Here is a 24622-nt window from a genome sequence, read left to right as displayed (position 1 = left end):
GAGAGTTGAACATAATGCAGAATATTTTAAGTTAGTTTTTGGTCCTGCTCTGTTTCTCTGTGATCTATATGAAAGAAACAGAATTTCTACCTTGGTGAAATGGTAATAAGCCTATCTGCCCCGGAATTATGTAGGAATTAGGAGGTAGTTGACAATAATTATGTCTCAAAAGTCTGTAAATTATTTTGTGAACTGAAGATGTGTATTTGCTTCATTAACTCACTCAGACTGCACAGGTGTAAACAATGCCCCCAGACGTCATTGATGTGGACAAGCTGAGCCCCTGTGGACCTGGTAGATAGTAATTCACCAAGATACTCCATGGCTTTCTTCATTAGAGAAGCAGCTTTTTTTCAAAGAGAAAATTGGTCACCTAAGCATTCCATATTCATTAGCTAATTGCTTCTTCCTTACATGCCTCTAGGTACTGGTAGATGAGTTATTCCAAGGAGAGTGCAATTTTTAAAAAATCTTTGAACCTAAGAATGGCCTCTATCATCATGTAGCACCCCTTGGTAGAAAGAATACTTGAATAGACCCAGTTATTGGAACTAACAGCATATTTTAGGCATGTAGTCCATTAGCTACAAACTTTGGGATTTCTGGGATTTAAGATTTGACATTTTGGGTGAGATCCGGAACATCCCTGACATGTAGCAATAGCTCTTTTTTTGTTCAGGTGTAAATTCAAATTAGCTCTAACTGAAGGCAAATGTGTAGGGTCATGGAGGCATTTAGGGCAGTGCTTCCCATTTCCTGGGAACACACGTCACTCAAGGACCTCACTGAAATTAACATGCTGATTCAATAGGTCTGGGCAGGGGCTGAGAGTGCTCATTTTTCTCCAGGGGTTCTGATGTTGTTGGTTCTTAGAGAACATTTGAGATGGCGAGGATTAGTGTGTGAGTGAACCTATGGACTATCCATTAATCACAGCTCAAGGCAGCTTTGTTGTTTTCTTTTTATTGTTGCACGCCCAATAATTTTAATTAAGGGTTTAAAGAAGAAACTTAAAATTTATAGCTGCATTTTCAGGCATTTTATGAAGAAAATACATGCTACAGTGCTGTTCACAATTTGGGATTAAGAAACTCTCACTTGAAATATAACCCTCATAGATGTAAGGGGTTCATTGTGTACCTTTGTGGAACTCCTTCACATGCATTATCTTATTTGGACCTTAACATCTCTGTGAGGTAAGTCATCCCAGTATGGTTAACACACTTTTATATGTAATTAAAGTGAGAATATAGTAGTGATAAACCCCTACCTCTAAATATGCACACCCTAAACTGAAATCATACACAGCATTGTACCAAAGCAAGGGTCTGAACCCAAGAAGCCCAGTTCTCAGTCTGGTAGCAGATCCATCTTACAAAATGGTTTTCACTGTAACCTTCTCTAAAACCACAGAGATTCATTGCCTTGCTTCACCTAATCTATGTTCAACATAAAATCATAATATATACCTATTTCCAACTTCATTACCATTATTACCAGTAAGCCATGGCAATGTGTCTGAGAGCACGTATGATGTCTGTGGAATATTTTATATGTGTGCACATATCGAGATCAAGTTTTGCCCCTCAAATACCGTACAAATGGCTTTAATCACAGCATAAGTGAGGAATTTTGAAATATCAGATTATAAATAATAAATTAAAAGAGTTAATACAATTTTTTAGATGCTTAGTACCCAACAAATGCTCAAATCATGTTACTGTCAAACAACCATCTTAATAAATGCTATAGAACATTGAAGCATCTAGTGGTCAAGGAAAGCTCGATAAATGAGGCAAGATTTGCAGTGGTCCTTGGGAAGAAGTAAACTTTCACAGTGGATAATAGATGGGCTCTGGAATCTGGCTGCCTGGATTTGAACTACAGCCTAATCATTTCTAAGCTATGTGAATGGGAGTTAAGTAATTAATTGACTCAGTTAACTTGGAGCCTGACTCTGATAAGCAACTCTGAGTCTTAGTTTTCTCATCAGTAAACTGGAGAGAAAATAATTGGTTCTACTTCAAAGGCTATTCAGAGAATTAAATAAGACAAGCAAAACACTTAGTATACTGTTTAGTATATGGTAAATGCTCTGGAACTAGAACTAATTTTATCAAGCATTTTCTACATTCTTAGCACTACTGATGTGTCAACTCATTTTACCCTCACAGCGACCCTAGGAGTAGTGCATTATTATTCCTATCTTAAAGGTGAAGATCCTGAGGTCCAGAGAGGTTAAACAATTTGCTTTAGTTCACACAATCCTGGAATTGTGGTATCTGTGATTAAAACCCAGGCATTCGGCTCCAAGTGCATGCTCTTTACTAAACTGTACCAACTGTACAAACATCAGACCTACTGCTACTACTACTGCTAATACTACTCCTATTACCACTTGGTGGTGTTATTGTTATTATTATTACATGTCATTACCACTTTCAGAAAGTTGACAAACGTAAGATGAAGAGGAGTACATTCTAGCGTTAGCAAAGATAGAAAGGTAGCGATCCATCTGACCCGATATAGTCCCTGGGCCAGTTTGATTGAAGCAGGAGGCTTGTGGAAGAAAGAGTAGGAAACTTGGTTAGAAAGCAAGGTCGCAGACACCCTGCATATTTTCAGTATCACACTAGTCAGATAGGGCTTTGTTATCAGGATAATGGGGGGATTTAGAATCTTTTTGGTAAGAGAAGGATTAACTTGCATCCCTGTTTAAAATAAAGTGGGCAAGGAGAGCAGGTAGATGTATATATAGATGTTGGTTCATTCATTCATTCATTCATTCATTCATTCCCTATCCATGTGTTTCACTCATCATAATACACATTAAGAGCACAAATAAAAAGGTGTATTTCTGTCTTCAGGACAACAAATACAGTTACATATCCACAAACCTATGCTCTGCACACTAAGAAATACACATCAACATAAAATCTGAAGCTAATTGCACAAGACTCTTTCTTGTATGAAATCTGTCTTATAACTTTATAGCCTTAGCTCATGTATAAAAATTATATCAAAATGTAAAAGCTAAGGAATTAATCACATTCCTTAGAAATTATTATTCTATGTGACTCACTTAGTGAGTATGTGATGGAAGGAACTTTTATAGTGGGGAAATTCCTATCAGTCACAGCTTGTATAACTGCCTATTGATGATATACACAGCACCATAATGGCAGTGCTAAAATTGGCTTTTACTTCCTTAAACCATCATTGTATTGAACCATGTAACCAGAAAATCACAGTGTGGTGATCTTTCTCTACACTAATCCTCCCCTGAGCACTTAATGACTTGTCTGTTCATCTTGTAGATAATAAACCTAGCATTGAAGCAATAGCTGTCTTGGTGATTTTGCATAAATCATTATTTGTAAAAGTGAAGGAAAACCTATAGATAGGAGCCAAAGACTGGGATTGCTCAACTTTCAAGAATTAGCTCTGATAATTGCTGTGACTGCATTCGGAATGCACTGAGCAAATAGATGCAAACTGAAAAGTAAATATTATCTCTCCAAGTTATCAATATAACAACTTCCAAGACAGGAAGGGCAGTTATGAAATATCTTAGCAAGATTTGTCTAAGCAAAAATAACATGATAATGAAATACTTGCTAGGGGAGAAGATGGTAAACAAGCAAAGAACTGAAGAAATATGGAGAATTTACTCTTCCACAGCTAGAAATCAAGGTGATGTGTTGTAAGAAAGTAGACATGGAAAACAGTTGTTGTTAATACAGTACAATTTACAATTTTAAACCAAGTTACTTGCAATAATTTTTTAAAAGATGACTGCAATGAAAATAGTTTCTGAAGGCTGAAAACCTATTGGTTTCTCAAATGATTTTTATACTATTCTGTTTTGTTCAGCTTTTCTCTTCTTACCTTGAATCACTGTTGAAATCATTCTGTTTCTCAGCATCCTCCTAAGCTAAGAGAACACGAACATTTTATTGAAGCAAATACAAATAGAATTTCTCCCTCAACATAGATTCACAAGAAAACAAGGCAAAGACAAACTATACCGCTATATCCAGTCCAGTTGCCTGATTTCCATTAGCCTTACCCTAATTTCTTTTAGGCTCTTGTCCCAGAAGCCAATTTTGTTGTTCAAAAAGCATATAGGCTACAGATGGGTGGTTCCGCCAGCAGAATGTACTCACAGATTAATGAAAAGGAAGCTAGGTTAGTAGCTGCTAACCCCAGAGAGGAAAGCATGATTACACTGATGAGTTTGAAGCTGATAGAATATCATCCTAATGGATGGGCAACTGGTTCAGAGTTTAACAGGGAGTTCTGTTTTTATTTTTCATTCCCTAATGTCTCCTCTTCACACTCTCTTGCTTTCTCCCCATGCCTTCTCCTCTACTCTGATTCCTTTCTCTTTTGCTTGCTTTCTTTTTCAATCTTTCAATTTATTCCTCCTAGCTTGATTGTTGCAATGGTCTTCTAAATTGTTTTTTTGATGCCACGCTTGCTCCTACAGTCAGTTCTTAGTACTGTAACTAGGGAGACCATTATATGGTATAGTTCAAGTCACACCCCTCCTCTGCTCAACACCCTGCCCTAGCTTCTCATTTCAAAGCTAAATCCTATGCCAGGGTCTTTAACATCCAACCAGGTCCAGCCCTCTGCTCAGTTGCTGAGCTCATATTTTTTACTTTCTCAGGCAAGACAAGCCCACTCCCCAGTATCTGCATAACTGACCCTTACCTCTTTGAAGTCTGCTTAAAAATCACCCTCTCAATGACCACTGCCCTCCCTATTTAAAACTAAAATCAACCTTCCCTTCTCTTTCTTGACCATGGTATTCTTGATTTCTTTTAGCCAATTACTAATAACATGTAATGCAATTTACTTATTTATTTATGTTAATTGTTTATTGTCTGGGACCTTTCCCTGCTAGAGCATAAGCTCCATTAGAATGGGATTTCTGCTTGTTCAATGTCTTATTCTATGAGCCTAAAACAGTGCCTGAGAGAAACTGGCCTCCAATAAATGCATTTGTTGAATAAACAAAAGTAATCTAACTTCCAGGAGGAAGACAGACAAGGTAATAAAATATCCTACAACTGGTAAGTGTGATGATGGAGGTCTATAGCATGATACTTTACCATTTTTTAATTGATACATAACATTTTTGGTCATTGTAGGGTACCTGTGATATTTTGTTGCATGCACAGAATCTGTACTTATCAATTATCAAGTGCTCATCCCCCTGAGTATTTATCATTTCTATATATTGGAAACAATTGAAGTCCTCTCTTCTAGATACTTAGATATATAAAATACATTGCTAACTATAATGACTTCTTACTTAGAAATGTAAAATATATTATTAGCTATAGTCACTCTACTCTGCTGTTAAACAATAGAACTTACTATGCTTTTTAGTAGCTGCGACTTATGCCTTCTACATAGCTGTATTTTTGCAACTGTTAATCTACCTCTTTATCTTCTCTCTTCTGCATGCTTCCAAGCCTTTACTATCTATCATTCTACTGTCTACCTTTATAAGATCAACGTTTTTAACTCCTCCATATGAGTGAGAACAAGCAATATTCGTCTTTAAGTGCCTGGGTTAATTCACTTCATATAATGAACACTAGTTCCATCCATATTGCTGAAAATGAAATGATTTTATTCTTTTTTATGGCAAAATAATATTCCATTGTGTATATATACCACATTTTCTTTATCCATTCATCTATTGATGAACACTTAGGTTGATTTCATCTTTGCTATTGTGAATAGAGCTGTGATAAACAGGCAGGCAATATACTGATTTCTTATCCTTTGGCTAGATACTCATTAGGGAAATTGCTGGATTATATGGTAGCTTTGTTTTTAGTTTCCTGAGAAATCTACATATGATTTTTCACAGTAGTTGTAACAATTTACATTTTCATCAACAGGGTACAAAATTTTCTTTTTTCTACATTCTTGCTAGAATTTATTTTCATCTTTCCATTACTAGCCATTTTAACTAAGCTAAGATAATACCTCCTTGTAGTTTTGATTTGCATTTTTCTGATTACTAGGGATGCTGAGCTTTCTTCCATATACTCATTGGCCATTTGTATATCTTCTTTTGAAATTTGTTTGTCATGTCTTTTTCCCACTTGTTAATGGTATTTTTGATGTTGAGTTACTTTGTGTATTCTGGATATTAGACCTTTGTTGGATGAGTAAATTGCAACTCTTTTTACCCATTCAACAGGTCATTTCTTCATTCTATTCATTGTTTCCTTTGCTCTGTGGAATATTTTTAGTTATTATAGCCCCATTTATCTATTTTTTGTTTTAGTTGTCTGTGCTTTTAAGGTATTAGCCATAAAACCTTTGTCTAGATCAATGTTCTGAAGTGTTTTCCTTATGTTTTCTTGAGTAGTTTTGGGTCTTATAGTTAAGCTTTTAATCCATCTTCAGTTGATTTTTATAGAGGGTGAGAGATAGGCATCCAGTGTTATTCTGCTTATGGATATCTAACCTTACCAGACCATTTGTTAAAGAATGTGTTCTTTCCCCAGTGTATGTTCTTGGTGACATTGCCAAGTCAAATGATTGTAAAAACATGAATTTATTTTTGAGATCTCTATGGCATTTCATTTTTCTTTATGTCTGTTTTTATGCCAATACCATGCTGTTTTTGTTATTATAGCCTTATAATATATTTTAAAGTCAGGTAGTGTGATGACTCCACCTTTGTTCTTTTTGTTCAGGATTGCTTTGGCTATTTGGGCTCTTTTTCAGTTTCAAGCAAATTTTAGGATTATTTTTGCTATTTCGGTAAAATAAATTGGTATTTTGTTAGGGAATTGAACTAAATCTATACATTGTTTTGTGATGTATGATCCATGAGTATGGGATGACTTTTCATTTGTTTATGTCTTCTTAAATTTCTTTCATTGATGTTTTATAGTTTTCCTTGTAAAAATCTCTCAGTTCTTTAATTAAATTTATTCCTAGGTATTTCTTTTTATTTTATTTTTATAGCTATTATAAATAGGATTGCTTTCTTGATTTCTGTTTCAGTTATTTAATTATTGGTATATAGAAACAGACTGATTTTTTGTATGTTGATTCTATATCCTGAAAATTCACTGAATTTGCCTATCAGCTCTAAGAGTTTATTGGTTGAGTATTTTTTTCTAAATATGAGATTATGTCATCTGTAAAGAATGACAATTTGGCTTTCTCTGTTCCAAATTGGATGTCTTTTCTTTCTTTTCTTTTTTTTTTTTTATCTGATTTCTCTGGCTGGAACTTCCAGTAATATGTTGAATGGAAGTATAAAAGTAGGCATTCTTGACTTGTTCCAGTTCTTAGAGGAAAGGCATTCATCTATTTCTTATTCAGTATGATGCTAGCTGTGGTTTTCTTACACTAACATCATATCTTTCAATATGGCCTTTACTATTTTGAGGTACATTCCTTCTATGCCTAGTTTATTGAGAATTTCTATCATGAAAGGATGTTGAATTTTATCAAATGCTTTTTTGCGTCTACCAAGATGATCATACGATTTTAGTTCTTAATTCTGTTGGTATGGTGTATCACATTTATTGATTTACATTAACCATCCTTGCATCCCTGGTATAAATCACAGTTGATCATGTTCTATTATCTTTCTGATGTGTTACTAAATTTGGTTTGCTAGTATTTTGTCAGATTATTTTATCTATGTTCTTCAGGGATATTGACCTGTAGTTTTTTTCCTTTGTTTTGTCCTTGTCTGCTTTTGATATCAAGGTAATGCTGGACTTATAGGATGAATTAGGATTAATTTTCTGTTCTTTTTTTTTTGCAATAGTTTTGAGAGAATTGATATCAATTTGTAATATATATGGTATAAATTGGCAGTGAATCTATCTAGTTCTGGGCTTTTCTTTGTTGGGAGACATTTTATGACTGATTTAATCTCACTACTCATTATTGGTCTGTTCAGGTTTTATATTTCTTTCTGATTCAATCTTGTACATTATATGTTTTCAAGAATTTATCTCTTTCCTCTAGGTTTTCCAGTTTGTTAGTATATAGTTATTCATAATAGTATCTGATCTGATGATCTTTTGTATTTCATGGTATCTCTTGTAAACTCTCCAGTTTCATTTCTGATTTTTTATTTTTATTTTTTTCTCTTCTCTTCTTGGTTATTCTAGGTAGTGGTTTATCAATGTTGTTTATCTTTTCAAAGAAACAACTTTTAGTCTTGCTTTTGTTTGGCATCTGTATGTCTTTATTTTGTTTAGTTCTGCTCTAATTGTTATTATTTCTTTTCTTCTATTAATTTTGAGTTTTGTTTGTTCTTACTTTTCTAGTTATTTGACATACATCATTAGATTGTTTATTTGAAATATTTCTACCATTTTGATGTAGGCATTTATGGCTATAACCACCACTCATACTACTGATTTTGCTTTACCCACAGGTTTTCGTATGCTACATTTTCATTTATATTTGTTTCAAGAAATTGTTTGATTTCTATCTTAATTTATTCATTGTCCCAGTGGTCATTTAGGAACATGTTGCTTTATTGTCATGTGTAGTTTCCAAAGTTCCTCTTGGTATTAACTTCTCATAGTCTTAGAAAATTCTTGATAAGGTTTTGATATTTGAAAACTTGTTGAACCTTTTTTTGAGGCTTAACATATGGCATATCCTAAAGAACATTCCCTGTGCTGATGAGAAGAATGTACATACTGTAGTTATTGAATAAATGTTCTGTAAACGCGTTAGGTCCATTTGGTCTAACAGTCAGCTGAAATCCAATATTTCTTTTTTGATTTTCTGTCATAGTGATTGAACGCTGGGAGTGGGGTGTTGGAATCCACCATTATTATTGCATTAGTCTACCTTTCCTTAGCTCTAGTAATATTTACATTATGAATCTGTGTGCTCCAGTGTTGAGTGCATACATAGAGTTGTTGAATTCTATTGCTGGATTGATACCTTTATCATTACCTAATGACCATCTTTGGCTGTTTTTACTGTTTTATTAGCTCTTGTTTGTTTTGGGTTTCTATTTGAATGGAAGATATTTTTTCATTCTTTTACTTTCAGTCTATATGTGTCTTTACAAGTAAAGTATGTTCCTGGTAGGCAGCATAGAGTTGGATCATGCTTTTTTAAAATTCATTCAGTTACTCTATATTTTTTAATTGGAGAATTTAATCCATTTACATTTAAAGTTAAGTTATATTGATACGTGAGGTTTTGTTCCTGTCATATAGTTAATTGTTTTTTGATTGTTTGGAATACCCTTTATTCCTTTTTTCTCTTGTTGCTTGTCATTGTGGTTTGCTGGTTTTATTTAGTGGTACCATTTGAGCCTTTCTCTTCCTCATTTGTGTGTTTGCTTTACCACTGAGATTTATACTTTTGTGTGTTATCATGGTGGCAAATGTCGTTTTTGCACTTCTGGGCTTATGACTCCCTTCAGCATTTCTTGTAGGACTAGTTTAAAGAACACAAGGAGGGGAGCATCACACACTGGAGTCTGTTGGTAGGGGCTACAGAACGGTTAGTGGGAGGGAGGGTGTGGGAGGGATAACATGGGGAGAAATGTCAGATATAGGTGATGGGGGTATGGTGGCAACAAAACACCTTGCCATGAATGTACCAATGCAACAATCTTTCATGATCTGCACATGTACCCCAGATCCAAAGTACAATAAAATAAACCTTCCAAAAGAAAACAAAAAACTGAAAAGAACAATTTAAACTCAGTGGTGATGAATTCCTTTGGCTTTTCCTTGCCTAAAAAGACTTTATTTCTTCCTAATTTGTGAAGGATAATTTTTATGGATATACTATCCTAGGCTGGAAGTTTTTTCTTTCAGCAGTGTAAATATATCATCTTAGTCTCTGTTGACCTGTAACATTTCTGCTGTGACATCTGCTGTCAGTCTGATGGGGGTTCCTTTAAAGGCAGCTAGATATTTTTCTCTATTTTTAGAAAATTCTCTTGGTCTTTGGTTTTAGACAGTTTGACTGTAATGTGTTGTAAAGACCTTTTAGTATTGTATCTCTTTGGGGATCTCATAACTTCATGTATCTAGGTGTGAAAATCACTTGCTATAGGTGGTGTTCTTATCTATAATTTTTTAAAATAGATTTTCCAGTCATCTTATTTTTTTTTTGTCTTCTGAGACCCCAATAATTCAAACATTTTACGGGTCTCATATGTTCTGATGGCTTTGGTAATTCCTTTTTATTATTTGCTATAATTTTTGTCTTACAAAATTATTTTAAAATATATCTCCAATTTCTGAGATTCTTCCACAGGCAACCCTTGAGAGTCTCTCAGTTACATTTTTTCCCCCTGTATTGGGAAGTCTCTGTCAGCCCTTAGATGACCTCAGCCAAGCAGGCTGTCTCGCTTCCTTTCCTTCTTGCTTTAGGTATTTCCTGTCACTTTTCTGTTGAACTCCAGTGTTCTCTCTTGGATTATCTATTCAGAGTGTGATTATCTACTCACCGTTTTGGTTTTTCTTGGGGAGGAGGAGAGTTTGAAATGTCTTTAGTCATCCATCTTGAATCTCCTTTCTCACAATGTTTTTTTAAAAGCGAAAGTAGAAATTTCCCTTTTTTGTTGGCGTGAAGTAGGGAGGGGCACACTTGGGAAAATATTCGGAGAAATGGTAACATCGGGTTAAAATCTGTAAGCCTGAGTACAAGTTAACACACCAGGAAGACTCGAATATACAGTAGGAGAAAGGGTATTTCAGGAAGAAAAAAATGATGTATGAAAAGAGTCACTTTTATATTAGGGAGTGGAGGTCCAAGAAAGCTGCCTAGCTGTGTTACAAGGAACCTACAGGGAAGTGGTTGGAAATGAAGTTGTATGTGTGAAATAATGGAAAGGAGCCAGATGATGATGGATCTTATCTGCAAAGCTAAAGAAGTTAGAACTTTCTGGAAGACAATAGAGATTCATCAAAGTACTTTAAGCAGAGGAGAAATGATTACATTTTGTTTTTTTAATATAGTGATGGCCTTGGAAAATTATGAGAGAAGAGTGCCTATGGAGGCTAAGAAGGGCATTTGAAGGATGCAGGTGGAAACATCAATTAAGATACTGGAATCTGAGACAAGAGGGGTCATATATGAGGAAAACTTAAAAGTAAGACTTTGCACAAATCAGTGACTGATGGCATATGAGATATAAGGAAGAAGAGTGCATCTAAGATAATTTTGACATCTTTAGTCTAAGTGACCTGTTGATTGTGGTTCTATTCACTATAAATAAAAACTTAAAAGATGAGTATGCTTGAGGAAATAATGTTTTATACAGAAATATTGAGTTTTTGATGTTAGAGAACTCCCAAGAGAAATTATGAGGTAATTAAAAATAAATGAATTAAGTGGGTGAAACTTAGGATAGAGGTTTAGGATACCAGTGATCGAGATTTTGGCAGTGTTTTTTTTCTTTCCAAGATGGCAGATTCGAGGTAGTGCTAGCATGCCTCTCCCACTTAGAAAAACAAAGTAATGAGTAGACATTCACACTGTGAACTTCTTTCCAAGAAGCAAGGCGGAAATGTAACAGGAAACTGAAAGAAACTGCAGACTCTTTGAAAAAAATGGCAAGCCATAGCCTACACTGTGATCCAGGAGATAAACTGTAAGTCCCCAAAGAATGAGATGGGGAGAAGCTGCCTTCAGGATATACAGTCCCACTGGGGAAACTGGCAGTCCAGGCCACTGGGAAAGGCCTTAATCCTATCCAGTGCTAGAACTAATTTAGGGAGTGTGGAAAATATGCAAGTAGAAGGAGCAGAGGGAAGAGTCTTGTGTGCATTTCCAGTCTCCATCACAGACCAAGAGAAACCATTCCTAATTCTACACCATAGGGGACCTCCAAGAAGTCTGCTTGTCAACACAAGTTGTGGTTGCAGGTTGAGGGAAGCTTCCAACTGAAGTGTGTGATATAATACTGAGTGGTAAAAAAAAATTCCATTGGCCAAAACCAGGCGGCGGGTGGAAAGTGCGCTGACCTGAAAGCTGTGGTTACTGTCTCTATGAGGAAGACTTACGGTCTGGGAGAGTTTTGAGCTCTTGTCTTGTTGGAGATATAAATATCTAAATACCTAAGCTCAAAGAACTCTGGGAATATTTATTGCAAAAAGGACATCACTAAAGCATATAGTCATCAAGCTATCTAAAGTCAATGTGAAGGAAAGAATTCTAAGGGCAGTAAGACAAAAGCATCAGGTAACCTATAAAGGAAAACTTGTCACACTGACAGCAGACTTCTCAGCAGAAACCTTACAGGCCAGAAGGGACTGTGGTTTTATCATTAGTTTCCTTACATAAAATAGTTGTCAGACAATAATTTTTTTTTTATCCAAAAAAACTAAATAAATGAAGGAGAAATAAAGTCATTTTCAGACAAACAAATGCTGAGGGAATTTGTCATTAACAGACCTTCCCTACAGGAAATGCTAAAAATAGACCTAAATCTTGAAACAAAAGTTTGATATGCACCAGAATAGAACTTCTTGAAATAGTAAAACTCACAGGGCCCATAATACAATAAGGCAATGAAGAAAACAAGGAAAGCATAATGACTGGATCAGTACCTCACATCTCAATCTCAAGTTGAATGTAAATGCCCTAAATGCTTCACTTAAAAGATGCAGATTGGCAGAATGGATAAAAAACAAAACAAAACAAAACAAGTATCTGCTATCTTCAGGAGATGCACTAACATGTAAGATTCATTTAAGCTCGATGCAAAAGAGCAGAAATAAATGCTTTGTGAAAATGAAAACCAAAAGCAAGCAAGAGTGGCTATTCTTATACCTGATGAAATAGACTTTAAAGGAACAACAGAAAAAAAAAAGATTATTATATAATGATAATAAAAAGGCCAACTCAACAAGGAATATTGCATTCCTAAATTTATATGTACCTAGCACTGGAGCTTCCAGATTCATGCAACAATTGCCACTAGGCCTAAGAAATGAGATAGACAGCAACACAATAATCGTAGGGAACTTCAACACTGGACTTATGGGACTAGACAGATAATCGTGATGCAAAGTCAACAGTGAAATAATGGACTTAAACTACACTCTAGAATAAATGGACCTAACAGATATATACGAAATATTCTACCCAGAAACTACAGAATTTACATTATTCTCATCAGCACATGGAACATTCTCCAAGATAGATCATATGAAAGGCCATAAAACAAGTCTAGTGAAATTTTTAAAAACTGAAATTGTATCAGCTATCTTCTCAGACCAGAGTGGAATGAAACTAGAAATCAACTACAAAAAGGAACCCTTAAAACTATACAAATATATAAAAATTAAACAATCTCCTCCTGAAAAATTTTTGAGTTAACAGTGAAATCAAGATAAAAATTTCAATAATTATTTGAAATAAATAATAATAGTGACACAAACATCAAAACCTCTGGGATATGGCAAAAGCAGTGCTAAGGGGAAAGTTAATAGCACAAAATGTCTACATCAAAAAGTCCGAAAGGTTACAAATTGAAAACATAATGTCACACTTCAAGGAACTAGAGAAACAAAAACAAACTAAACCCAAAGCCAGCAGAAGAAAAGAAATAATGATCAGATCAGAGCTAAATAAATTCGAAAAAAAAAAATACAAAAGATCAATGTAACTTTTGAAATTAAAAAACTGATTCTTTGAAAAGATAAACAAAATGAATAGACTGTCAGCCAGATTAACCAAGAAAAGAAAAGATTCAGATAAGCTCAATTAGAAATGAAACTAGTAACATTACAACTGACACCACAGAAATACAAAAGATCATTTGTGACTACTATGAACACCTTTATGCACACAAACTAGCAATCTAAAGGAAAATGCATAAATTCCTGAAAATATACAACTCTCCTAGACTAAATCAGGAAACAGAAACTCTAAACAGACCAGTAATAAGCAGTGAGATTGAATCAGTAATTTAAAAATTGCCAAAAAAAAGCCCAGAACCAGATGGAGTCACAGCTGAATTCTACCAGATATTCAAAGAATTGGTACCAATCCTACTGAAACTATTCCAAAAGATTTAGATAGAGAGAATTCACCCTTACTTATTCCATAAAGCCAGTATCACCCTGATACCCAAACCAGGAAAGAACATAACAACAACAAAGGAAAACTGAAGACCAATATCCCTGATGAACAGAGATGCAGAAATCCTCAACAAAATACTAGCTTACCAAATCCTACAGTACATCTAAAAGTTAATACACCATGGTTAAGTGCATTTCATCAGGGATGCAGGCATGGTTTAACACACTCAAGTCAACAAATGTGATATATCAAGTAAACAGAATTAAAAACAAAACCCATATGATTATCTTAATAAATGCAAAGAAAGTCTTCAAAGTCTAGCATCACTTTATGATAAAAACTCTCAACAAACCAGGCATAGAAGGGACATCTCTTTTACAATGGCTACAAAAATAAAATACAATACCTAGGAAAATGCTTAACCAACGAGGTGGAGGATCTCTATAAGGAGAACTCCAAAACTGCTGAAATAAATGATAGATGACACAGGCAAATGGAAACACATCCCATGCTCATAGATTGGAAGAACCAATATCATAAAAATGACTATATTGCCCAAAGCAATCTACATGTTCAGTGCAATTTCTATCAAAATACCAACATCATTTTTCACAGAATTAGAAAAAATAATCCTAAAATGTATTGTAACTGAAAAGGAACCCAAATAGCCAAAACAATCCTAAGCAAAAATAAAATCTGGAGCCATCACATTAACCAACCTTAAATTATACTACAAGGTACCAAAACAGGATGATACTGATATAAAAATAGACACATAGACTAATGGAACAGAATAGAGAACCTGCAAATAAAGCCAAATACTTACAATCAACTGATCTTTGACTAAGCATACCAAAAACAGAAATTGGGGAAAGGGCATTCTATTTAATAAATGGTTCAGGAAAAACTGGATAGCCACATGTTGAAGAATAAAACTTGATCCCTATCTCTCACCTTATACAAAAATCCACTCACAACGGATCCATTTGAATCTAAAACCTGAAACCATAAAAATTCTATAAAATAACCCAGGAAAAATTCGTCTGGAATTTGGCCTAAACAAAGAATTCATGAATAAGACTTGCTTTTGAAAGCAAGTGCAACAAAAACAAAAATAAATAAATGGGACCTAATTAAATTAAAAAGCTTCTGTATAGCCAAAGTATTAATCATTAAAGAGACAACTCATAGAATGAGAAAAATTATTTGCAAACTATGTATCTGACAAAGGACTAAATATCCAGAATTCTCAAGGAACTCAAACAAATCAGCCAAAACAAAACAAACAAACAAACAAAACAAATAATCTCATCAAAAAGTTGACAAATGAAGGGAATCTTTACCCATTTATTCTAAGTGAAGTAACTCAGGCATGGAAAATTTCTGAGTTTGAGGAAATTGTTCCTTCTGTTTATTATTTGGGAAGTATAATTCTTGTTATGTTTGAAGGAGTTACACAAAGGGGTAGGAGGGTTAAGGAATACAGAAAGTATCTTTAATGGCCACTGTAAGGAATTAAGGGACACGTGAAATAATTATTGAAAGGGATTGAAATTCAGCTGAGAACAGAGAACATATATTTGCAGTGGTGTGATTTCCTCCAGAAGGGTTCAGCAAGTATTACATAGGAGGTATATGTTTTAATTTATACTAGTTGGGGACTTTCATACGAACTGAAGTTCTAGAGAAAGAACGGTTGAAATAATACAGCATGAGATCTAGACCTGTGTTTCAGTTATCTATTGCTGCATAACAAACAACTGGTCAACTTAGTGGCTTAATGCAACAATATTTATTTTTTTCTCATGCCTAGGAATTCAGGAAAGGCTCAGCTGAACAGTTCTTCTCTGAGTAATGTGCCTGGGATTACTCACTCAGCTGCACTCAGTTGAGCCTAGATTGGGCTGGAAGGTGTATAAGAAATTCATTCTCTTTTCTGACATCTCAGTGCTCCCTAACACAGCCTTTCCCTGTCTTTTTCTCTCCCTTTCTCTCTTTCCTTTGCCTTCCCATCTCTCTTTCTCCACATTGTGTTTCACCATTTAATAGTTAGAGCTAGCTTCTCTTTATAGCGTAGAGGCTGGCTTCCCTAGAGAATAATGTCCCTTCTTCACTTTCCATTAATTATAATTTTAGCCCAGCTTCAAAGAGAATTATAGAAATAGGATTCACCACTTGATCAGAGGATTGACCTACATATACAGGGAAGAGGAAAATCGGTGACAGCCATATCTGGAGACTACCCACCACAACAGGATGAGGAGAATAAAAGAAATGTAGCTAGGTTCCAGATATGCAATGAAAAATCCTGGGATCTTATTTGTCCACAGAGGAAGTAAAGGGCTGGAGTTTATTTTACGAGTAAAGTTATTGTATCTCTAGAGGGAACTGTAATATCTCTGCTAGTAGTCAGAGTTATCTTTCATTGTAGTACCACACATTTTCTAGCCAAAGTTTGAGGGCTTATAGAAAAATAAAAAACAAAACCTTTCTTCCTTCCTTCCTCCCTCCCTCCCTCCCTCCCTCCCTCCCTTCCTTCCTTCCCTCCCTCCCTCCCTCCCTTCTCTCTCTCTTTCCTTCCTTCCTTCCTTCCTTCCTTCCTTCCTTCCTTCCTTCCTTCCTTCCTTCCTTCCTTCCTTCCTACCTTCCTTCCTGCCTTCCTTCCTTTTTTGAGATTTCACCATGTTAGCTAGGATGGTCGTTTAAAAAAAATTATTTATTATATTTTAAGTTCTGGGGTACATGTGCAGATCATGCAGGTTATTTACATAGTTATACATATGCCATGGTGGTGGTTTGCTGCATCCATTGCCCTATCATCTACATTAGGTATTTCTCCTAACATTATCCCTCCATAATCCCCCCACTTCCGTGATTTCTCCCCTAGCCCCCCACCCCACAGGCCCCAGTATGTAATGTTCCCATCACTGTGTCCATGTATTCTCATTTTCCAACACCCAATTATGAGTGAGAACATGTGGTGTTTGGTTTTCTGTTCTTGTGTTAGTTTGCTGAGAATGATTGTTTCCAGCTTCATCCATATCCCTGCAAAGGACATGAACTCACCCTTTTTAATTGCTGCATAGTGTTCCATGGTGTATATGTGCCACATTTTCTTTATCCAGTCTATCATTGATGGGATTTGGGTTGGTTCCAAGTCTTTGCTATTGTGAACAGTGCCACAGTAAACATACATGTGCATGTGTCTTTATAATAGAATAATTTGTAGTCCTTTGGATATATATCCAGTAATGGGATTGCTAGGTCAAATTGTATTTCTATTAGCATTTTTTATTTGAAATTTCATTTTGATGTTAAGAATCAGTTCACTTTGAGGGGGGAAAAAGTAGGTTGGACATGAAAATATCACTTTAAAGTAGGTTCTCCTTGGCCTACAGGGAGACAAAGGTAAGGAAGGAATATTTAGGAAATATGTGAAGTCAGTATAGTAGATGTAGGATACACTCTTCCTTTGGGGATTTATTCCATTTATGGCAGCATTCAGTTCCCTTTTGAACCCAGGGGTATTCATTATCTAGGGCTTGCCATTCCTGGGTTTAAATATTCTTAGGAGCACCTGTCCTGGGATTTCTGTATCAGAGTTTCTCTTTCACTTTGACCCTCTATACAGTTTCTCTGCCTGTCCTTTAGGGCTTAAGATTCTGGAGTGAATGTGAGTCTACCTATCTATCTCTCTTCTTTCTCAGGCTTGCAATTTTAGACCAACTACCTTTTTGGCCTATGTGAAATTGAACTACATCTTCTTGGAGCTTCCCTTTATTACTTTTCTGAGGCTGTGCCATAGTCCTGGAGTCATTACGAAGTACCATGGACTGGTGATGAGAGTTCCTGGCTGATGATAGTCGAAATCTTAAGCTCTTTTAGAAGAGTGGGGTTTGAAATAAGAGGGATACACAAAAACAAAAAAAGATTTTCCTGGATGGGTGAAAGTTGCTAGGAAAAAAGAAATTGGCTATAATTATCCAGGAAATCCTATCACAAACCTTTCGTTATTTGAGTTTGTTTTCTGCTTTCATGGGGGCAAAGAACATGGAAAAGACAGAGAGAGAACATACATTCGTAACGCAAATATTTTCCTGCCACATTTTCCCACCACTCCCAATCAATGATAATTTGTCTATATGTCTACCTCCTAAAGGGAACACTAAATAGTCTTTTAGGTCGGTCCATCTGAGTGAATATCATGATTCAAAAGAGTGAGGGAAACCTACTGAGCTCCTACAATCCTCATTCCTGTTATATGTATCCACTTCAAAAGTGGTCTTTTGGAGAAAATTCCTGTTTTTCTAGTCATTCAAAGAAATGTGTTTAGTGATATGAATTTCAATGTAGGTAGAATCAAAGGAAAATTATAAGGCAGATGAGGGTGAGTGGAATGGTGTAAGATTATTTAGTTATAATACTTAACTAGTGGATTACTCACCTCTTGTAGAATAGGGTCTGTCAATGTGTGCACATTGGTGAGAATCATAACAATGCTGACGTGAATATTGCTTTACAATATCTGGAGCAGTTTTCTATCTACAATTGCATTTGAACCTGGATTCTACTCACAGAATGTTGCCATGAAAAAAAAATCACTTATTTTCTCTTCCTTTACAATATAGGATTCCTAATTAAAAATGTAATGAGCAGATGAAATTACTTGTCTCCGAAACATTCAAGAAACAGAGAGTTCATTGCTTCACGATGCCAAGTGTTTCAAATGTACAGCTCTAACTGTTCAAAAGAATTTATGTTTTTAACAGAGCTGATAGGTATCATCCATAAATTTCATTCACTAGCCTCGATGTGGAGCTTAGACGAAAAGAGCAACTCTTTGGAGTTAGGTGCATGTGGATCAAAATACTAACTTAACCACTTATTGCATATGATTCTTGAGAAGTGGCACGAACTCTCCAAGTAACACTGGGTGATCTGTAAAATGCTGGTGATCGTACTGGCCATAGAGGATTTTTCTGAGTATTAAAAAGTGGTGAACCATCAGCCTTTATGATACTAGTTTACTTAATTCTCTCCCAATAGAGGGAAATTTATGATGAACATCACCCATTGCTGTATATTGTATTATGCATTTTCCATTCAGGCTCCAAGTCACTGCTTTCACTGTGAGTGTGTCTGTTGCAGTTAGCATTCTCTCTACTCATGTACTGTTTTGGACCTGCTAAAACCATGCAACAGGTAATCCCACACCTTATAGCTGAAGGTTGATTAAAAGGCAACATGCTCTGAATGAGGATCTAGCCAAAGTCCATGTATAGTTCAGATTTAAGTTTTGTGGACGTTCTTTCCCTGGCCCAGAGTTCCTTCACTTTTATTTCTGAGCTCCATTAGGTTTTAAATTATTGGTCTTATTAAATGCTTGATAGTTTCCTCCACAACCTGTTCCTCCTTCTTCATACACCATCACTATGCATAGCATCAATATCTTTCCAGTTACTTGTGCCAGAAACAGGGAATCATACTCACATTCACGCTCAGTCTAAATGTCACGATCAGAGTAGGTTCTGTCAACACCACCTCTGAAATATATTTTATATCCATCCCCTTCTCTCTGTCCCCACGGCCACCCTGGTCTAGATTGGGATCATCCCTCCTTGGAACTATTGCAGAGCTTCCCAAATGGATGATGTCAAGTTAACTAAAGAAATTATAAAATGAAATGATAACCTATTTAAGAAAACTGGGGTCTCCGTAATGTATGTAGGAAGGCCTCTATACCGCTGCTGTCTGTCTTTCTTTTGATTATTAAAGTAGTAAGTTTCAAGTTACCTGGAAAATTCAGTAATGTGGAACCTCTCATTTCTTAACTGTGATAAACAAAAAAGAGGACGAATATAGTGCGTTTATTCAAGATTGATTTTTGCAAATGATTGTTCCAGTATGTAGTTTGTACTTCTGACTCATGGAGCCTCTCTTTTTGTTCTGGCTGCTTTGAAAAGCCAAGCAAGAGTTCCTTCAAGTCCAGCGGTTAATTGTCACAATGATGTCTGTTTGATGACTCCATATTTATTTTAAGAGGAACTGCGTCCCGTTGGGCCTGCCAGGATGAGTTAGCTGCGAAATGCATTCCTAAATAGCTAAATGATTCAGCACAGAAACCCATATATAAAATTGACTTTGTAATGCAGCTACATGTCTCTCTGTTGGAAAGTCTATCTATTCCAGTTCTGTGCTTTATTTTATAATTCAATATTGCATATGAATAGGTAATGGAGGGAAGCTTTCCTGCCTCACAAAACCCATGTTACAACCAGTATGTCGTTAAGACTTCACCCAGGTACTTGGAAGCTTCTTTTGACGAGGAGGTATATGGGGGTAAATGTATCCGAAAATATTCACAATTGCACACTGCAGTTTGCAAATAACAATGAGGATGCTCTTGAACCGAGAAACCCCCAAGAGGGTACTTACCTCCTTTGCATCAATAAAGTAAAACAGCTTCTTATCAGAGGCTGACTTTCGCTTACAGCTAGAAATCTGGCTAAACCCAGTTTCTAACCACTTAGAGACTTGAAATAATTCCCAAATTATACCTTCCTTCAAAGGGAATATGCTTTAAATCAAGTGTTTAATGTTAGAAAATAATAATTCACATACTTGCACACCTTAGCAGCCTGTTTTAATTTAGAAACAAAGAGAACAGAGAACAGCACAGATTGTGCTTTGGTCCCAGCCTCCCCACTTCCCCCAAAAGTACTCAGGAAATATGCTTCTTTTTAAAGAATAAGGACTTAATCAGCACTGACTGAACCCCACAGTGACTCAACTGGGCATTTTCCTCAACAAACAGTATATTAAGGGTAAAAACGTGGTGTTTTTCTGATACAGAATGAGGTCTAGTGATGTAAAGTTGCTGTTTACAAGGGCCAGAGTACCAACTTGGTTTTCAGAAAATTCTGTGTGTGTGATGGTTAATTTTAAGTGCCAACATGACTGGAGAAACCTCAATTAATACAGCATATTTCATTCAATTACCAGCAAAGCAACCAAAGACTATTGATAGACTGTGTATTTATATCCATGGTTTCCTGCATTCTGTGGACCCTCTGATAATTCTGAGGGGAAAATAATTGCTGCATTGACAAAATGTGTGATGTGGGTGGAAAGAGAGGTGCAGCGTGCTTCCAAGGACGGCCCATCTTAATAGAATTGTGGGAGAGAACAAGGTGAGTATTCCAGATGTTCAGGTAATCAGGTATACAGGAACCCACTTTCTCTCCTATGTGTCTTGACAGACATTCAAATTATTTTTTCTGCATTCTGTGGCTTAGATAAGAAACCAAGATAAAAAAGTGATGGTTGAGAATCATGATGCACCATTTCGAGTGTTGTCTTGTCACAAAGTCACAAAATTGTGAGAAACCCAATTAATTACATTTAGTATAATTTTCTTTATCTGTGAAACACATAAGAAGAGATGGTTGATTTCTGAGATTCCCTTAGTGCTCAAAGAATCTAAGGTGAGTGAGAAGGGTGGAGGAATGCAGAGGGATTATTCATACTGACAATATACTCAGGAGTTTTGTACTTCCACTTTTTTTGCATATACATTTGCACTGGAGTATTTTTTTTTTTCCTAGATCAAAGTAAGACAAAGAAAGTGTCATAGACCCTAGTTCAGTCTTGTGGTCAACATTTGAATTTCTTCTAAAGTACTTTTACTAAATAACCATATATTCCATACTTGAATGCGTCTGGTTACAGAATACTTATAATCAGCAAATTTATTCACTCCGTTTTTGAGGCATTCTAACCATTCTGCCTTAGGAGATATGTTATTTTTTTAGCCCTACAAAAGTACTACAAAATGAGGTTACTTTTTTTAATATAAAATAATCTCTCCAAAGTTGGTCTAGTTACTGGAAACTTACCCTTTTCAGTGCTTTCATTTCTTTCTCCTGACAGTGTCTCATGTGGACTTCAGACAATCTTTGGAATCTTCTTTGTCAACAGATTCAACCCACCATGGTGCAAGTTGCCATGTTTTCTGGGAGAGAGCGAAGCTAATGCCTGGCTTCCACATGAGAAGCCTAGTACCAGGGTCATACATGGTGCCCCTGGAAAGAAAATGCTATTTGCAACTATAACCCATTTGCACCAATTGTGAACCATATCAGTAGGGGCACATAGTCTGGCAGTGCCTACAACATGAGTCCTTGGATTACTAATAGGCATTAAAGTTCCCAGTTCAACGTGGACAAAGGGAGGGGAGCATTACACACTGGCGTCTGTTGGGGGGAAATAGAGGAGGGACAGCGGGGGGTGGGGAATTGGGGGAGATAGCACAGGGAGAAATGCCAGATATAGGTGAAGGGGAGGAAGGCAGCAAATCACACTGCCACGTGTGTACTTACGCAACAATCTTGCATGTTCTTCATATGTAACCCAAATCCTAAAATGCAATAAAAAATAAATAAACAATAAAGTTTCCAGTTTATTTTAAATAACTAAGTCTAGTTCTTTATCATCTTTATCATTAACCTGAGAATAGTTAATCCAATTTGTTCTGTTTGTCCACACCGTCGGCTGGGTGATATTCATCCACTCCATGAAATTACTGTGCAACTGCTTTGGTAATGGAGAGGGGATGACATCTGGAGCTGCTGGTGGGTGTGATGAGTGGGAAGCTTGGGAGTATAGGATCTGGGACCCTCTTCTGCTGTTTCTGATAAACTTCTCAGTAAAGTTAAGGTGAGTGGTGGTCAAATTGCGCCAAGAGCTCTCTGGTAGACCAAGCAGTTATTTAATCTACTTGCAATACTTTGACAGAGCTGTAGCAGAGTGTTTTCTTTAATGGTTTCTATACAGGGTGTTTTCTTCCTACAAGAAAGACAGATCATTAATGTCCCCCCTCTTTTTTTTTTTGAGACGGAGTTTCGCTCTTGTTACCCATGCTGGAGTGCAATGGTGCTATCTCGGCTCGCTGAAACCTCCACCTCCTGGGTTCAGGCAATTCTCCTGCCTTAGCCTCCTGAGTAGCTGGGATTACAGGCACGCACCACCATGCCCAGCTAATATTTTGTATTTTTAGTAGAGACGGGGTTTCACCATGTTGACCGGGGTGGTCTTGATCTCTTGACCTCGTAATCCACCCGCCTCAGCCTCCCAAAGTGCTGTCACCCCCTCTCTTATGTACCTCCAAGGGTTTCAGTTGCTGAGCACTGTGGTTGTTACTGTCTCTCCATTGATGCAAAATTCGTGTGTCCATTCCACAAGCTGTAGCTTCACCTTTTTCCCAATCATCCCCTATTCACACAGCAACTTTTTGTTAGAAACAATCTATTTAAAAAGGGGAACACTTTTATAAAATATAGAGACACTAATTATGTACTCCACTTTGTCTTACATGGGTCACCATCGAGGGACTCAGTGAGACATGTATTTATTATCTTTATGATCTAGGGCCATGCCAATACAAGAGAATCCAGGTAGATGAACTAGAATGAGCTCCAAATACTTTAGGTGTCCTTTTGATAAGGTACCTCAAAGATATACCAACTAGATTTTGTTAGAGTTGCTGTTAAGGGAAAGAAAAAATTGTCAAGCTTAGGAATTGTCAGGGTGGAATCCCGAATTTTCAAAGTATGTCTATATAATACACACCGCTTTCTTCCTCACAGTTATTGACAGTTACCCAAAAGGAGCTAAAAGGAGATAATCCCTTTCCATGGAAAGGCTATATTCAGTGGCCAAACTATCTTTCTAAGATGTATGGATTTGGAGTCAGAAAGCTTTTTGAGTCTATTTTGGAGGCTGTTCCCAACATTGTGCACTGATGTTAGATTGCAAATGGCACAGAAAGCTGAAAACAAGACATGGATTAATTTTACAAGTCACAGGGGCATGACCAACGTTGGCTAATTGGGTGCAGCTACTCATAATCTGAAAAAGTATTGACAGTGATGAGGCATCATTAATAGTCTTGCAAGGGGTTAAAGTTCTGACACACTCAATCTACAGAGAAGAGATGGGGACCACCCCCTGTGACATGTGGTCTTTCCAACTGCAAGACTAACTGGTTAACTTTGGGTGGGACTCGTATCTGGTGTGCAGTAGTGGCCTGTGCCTCAGAAACAAGGGATGCTTGACTTTGTGTCAGTCTATGATGGTGGATGCATTGTCACGTCCAGTACTATGATAGATCCAGGCAGCACTCGTGACAATCTGGGCTTAGTTAGCAGCTTGATTCTAATTGGTTTCATCATAGAGCTATCCCTTAGCAGGGTCATCTACATCAGTGACTTACATGGTTTGATTAGCAGCTGTGATTTGTCTGCAGTTCGTAGCCCAAACAAGGTATATCTTTCATCTTCCAACCTATAGTTTTCCAAGTGGCAGGTGAATAGCCAGGTTATTGTAAACAAGAACCACTAGCTCAAGGATTAGTAGGAGCTGAGAATGGCCTTGAGTTTTGCCCAGGGAGCCAACTGACCACTTCTACTTTCTGTTCTATAGGGCTGGAGCTGAGGTTTGACAGCTGCAGTAGCCAGTGAACATAATTGGGTTTTAGTGTAGATGAACTATTAGTGAACCA

The 24622-nt window shown here is 36.5% G+C and overlaps 2 long non-coding RNA genes across 2 annotated transcripts in view; both read right to left on the bottom strand.

Moving 5' to 3' along the window:
• Positions 1-24622, bottom strand: part of LOC118152341 (uncharacterized) — a 195281-nt gene that overhangs the window by 115987 nt on the left and 54672 nt on the right. The gene's annotated exons all lie outside the window — the stretch shown is intronic.
• On the bottom strand, positions 16990-23032 carry LOC118152343 (uncharacterized). Its single transcript, XR_004741024.3, has 3 exons — positions 22570-23032; positions 22443-22480; positions 16990-22145 (listed from the first exon to the last, which is right to left on the bottom strand). It is a non-coding gene; the product is annotated as an uncharacterized LOC118152343 (long non-coding RNA).

The sequence above is a fragment of the Callithrix jacchus genome, chromosome 3, assembly GCF_049354715.1.
Source record: "Callithrix jacchus isolate 240 chromosome 3, calJac240_pri, whole genome shotgun sequence".
In the NCBI taxonomy this organism is placed as follows: Eukaryota; Metazoa; Chordata; class Mammalia; order Primates; family Cebidae; genus Callithrix; species Callithrix jacchus.
This window is presented reverse-complemented; position numbering and strand designations above follow the sequence as displayed.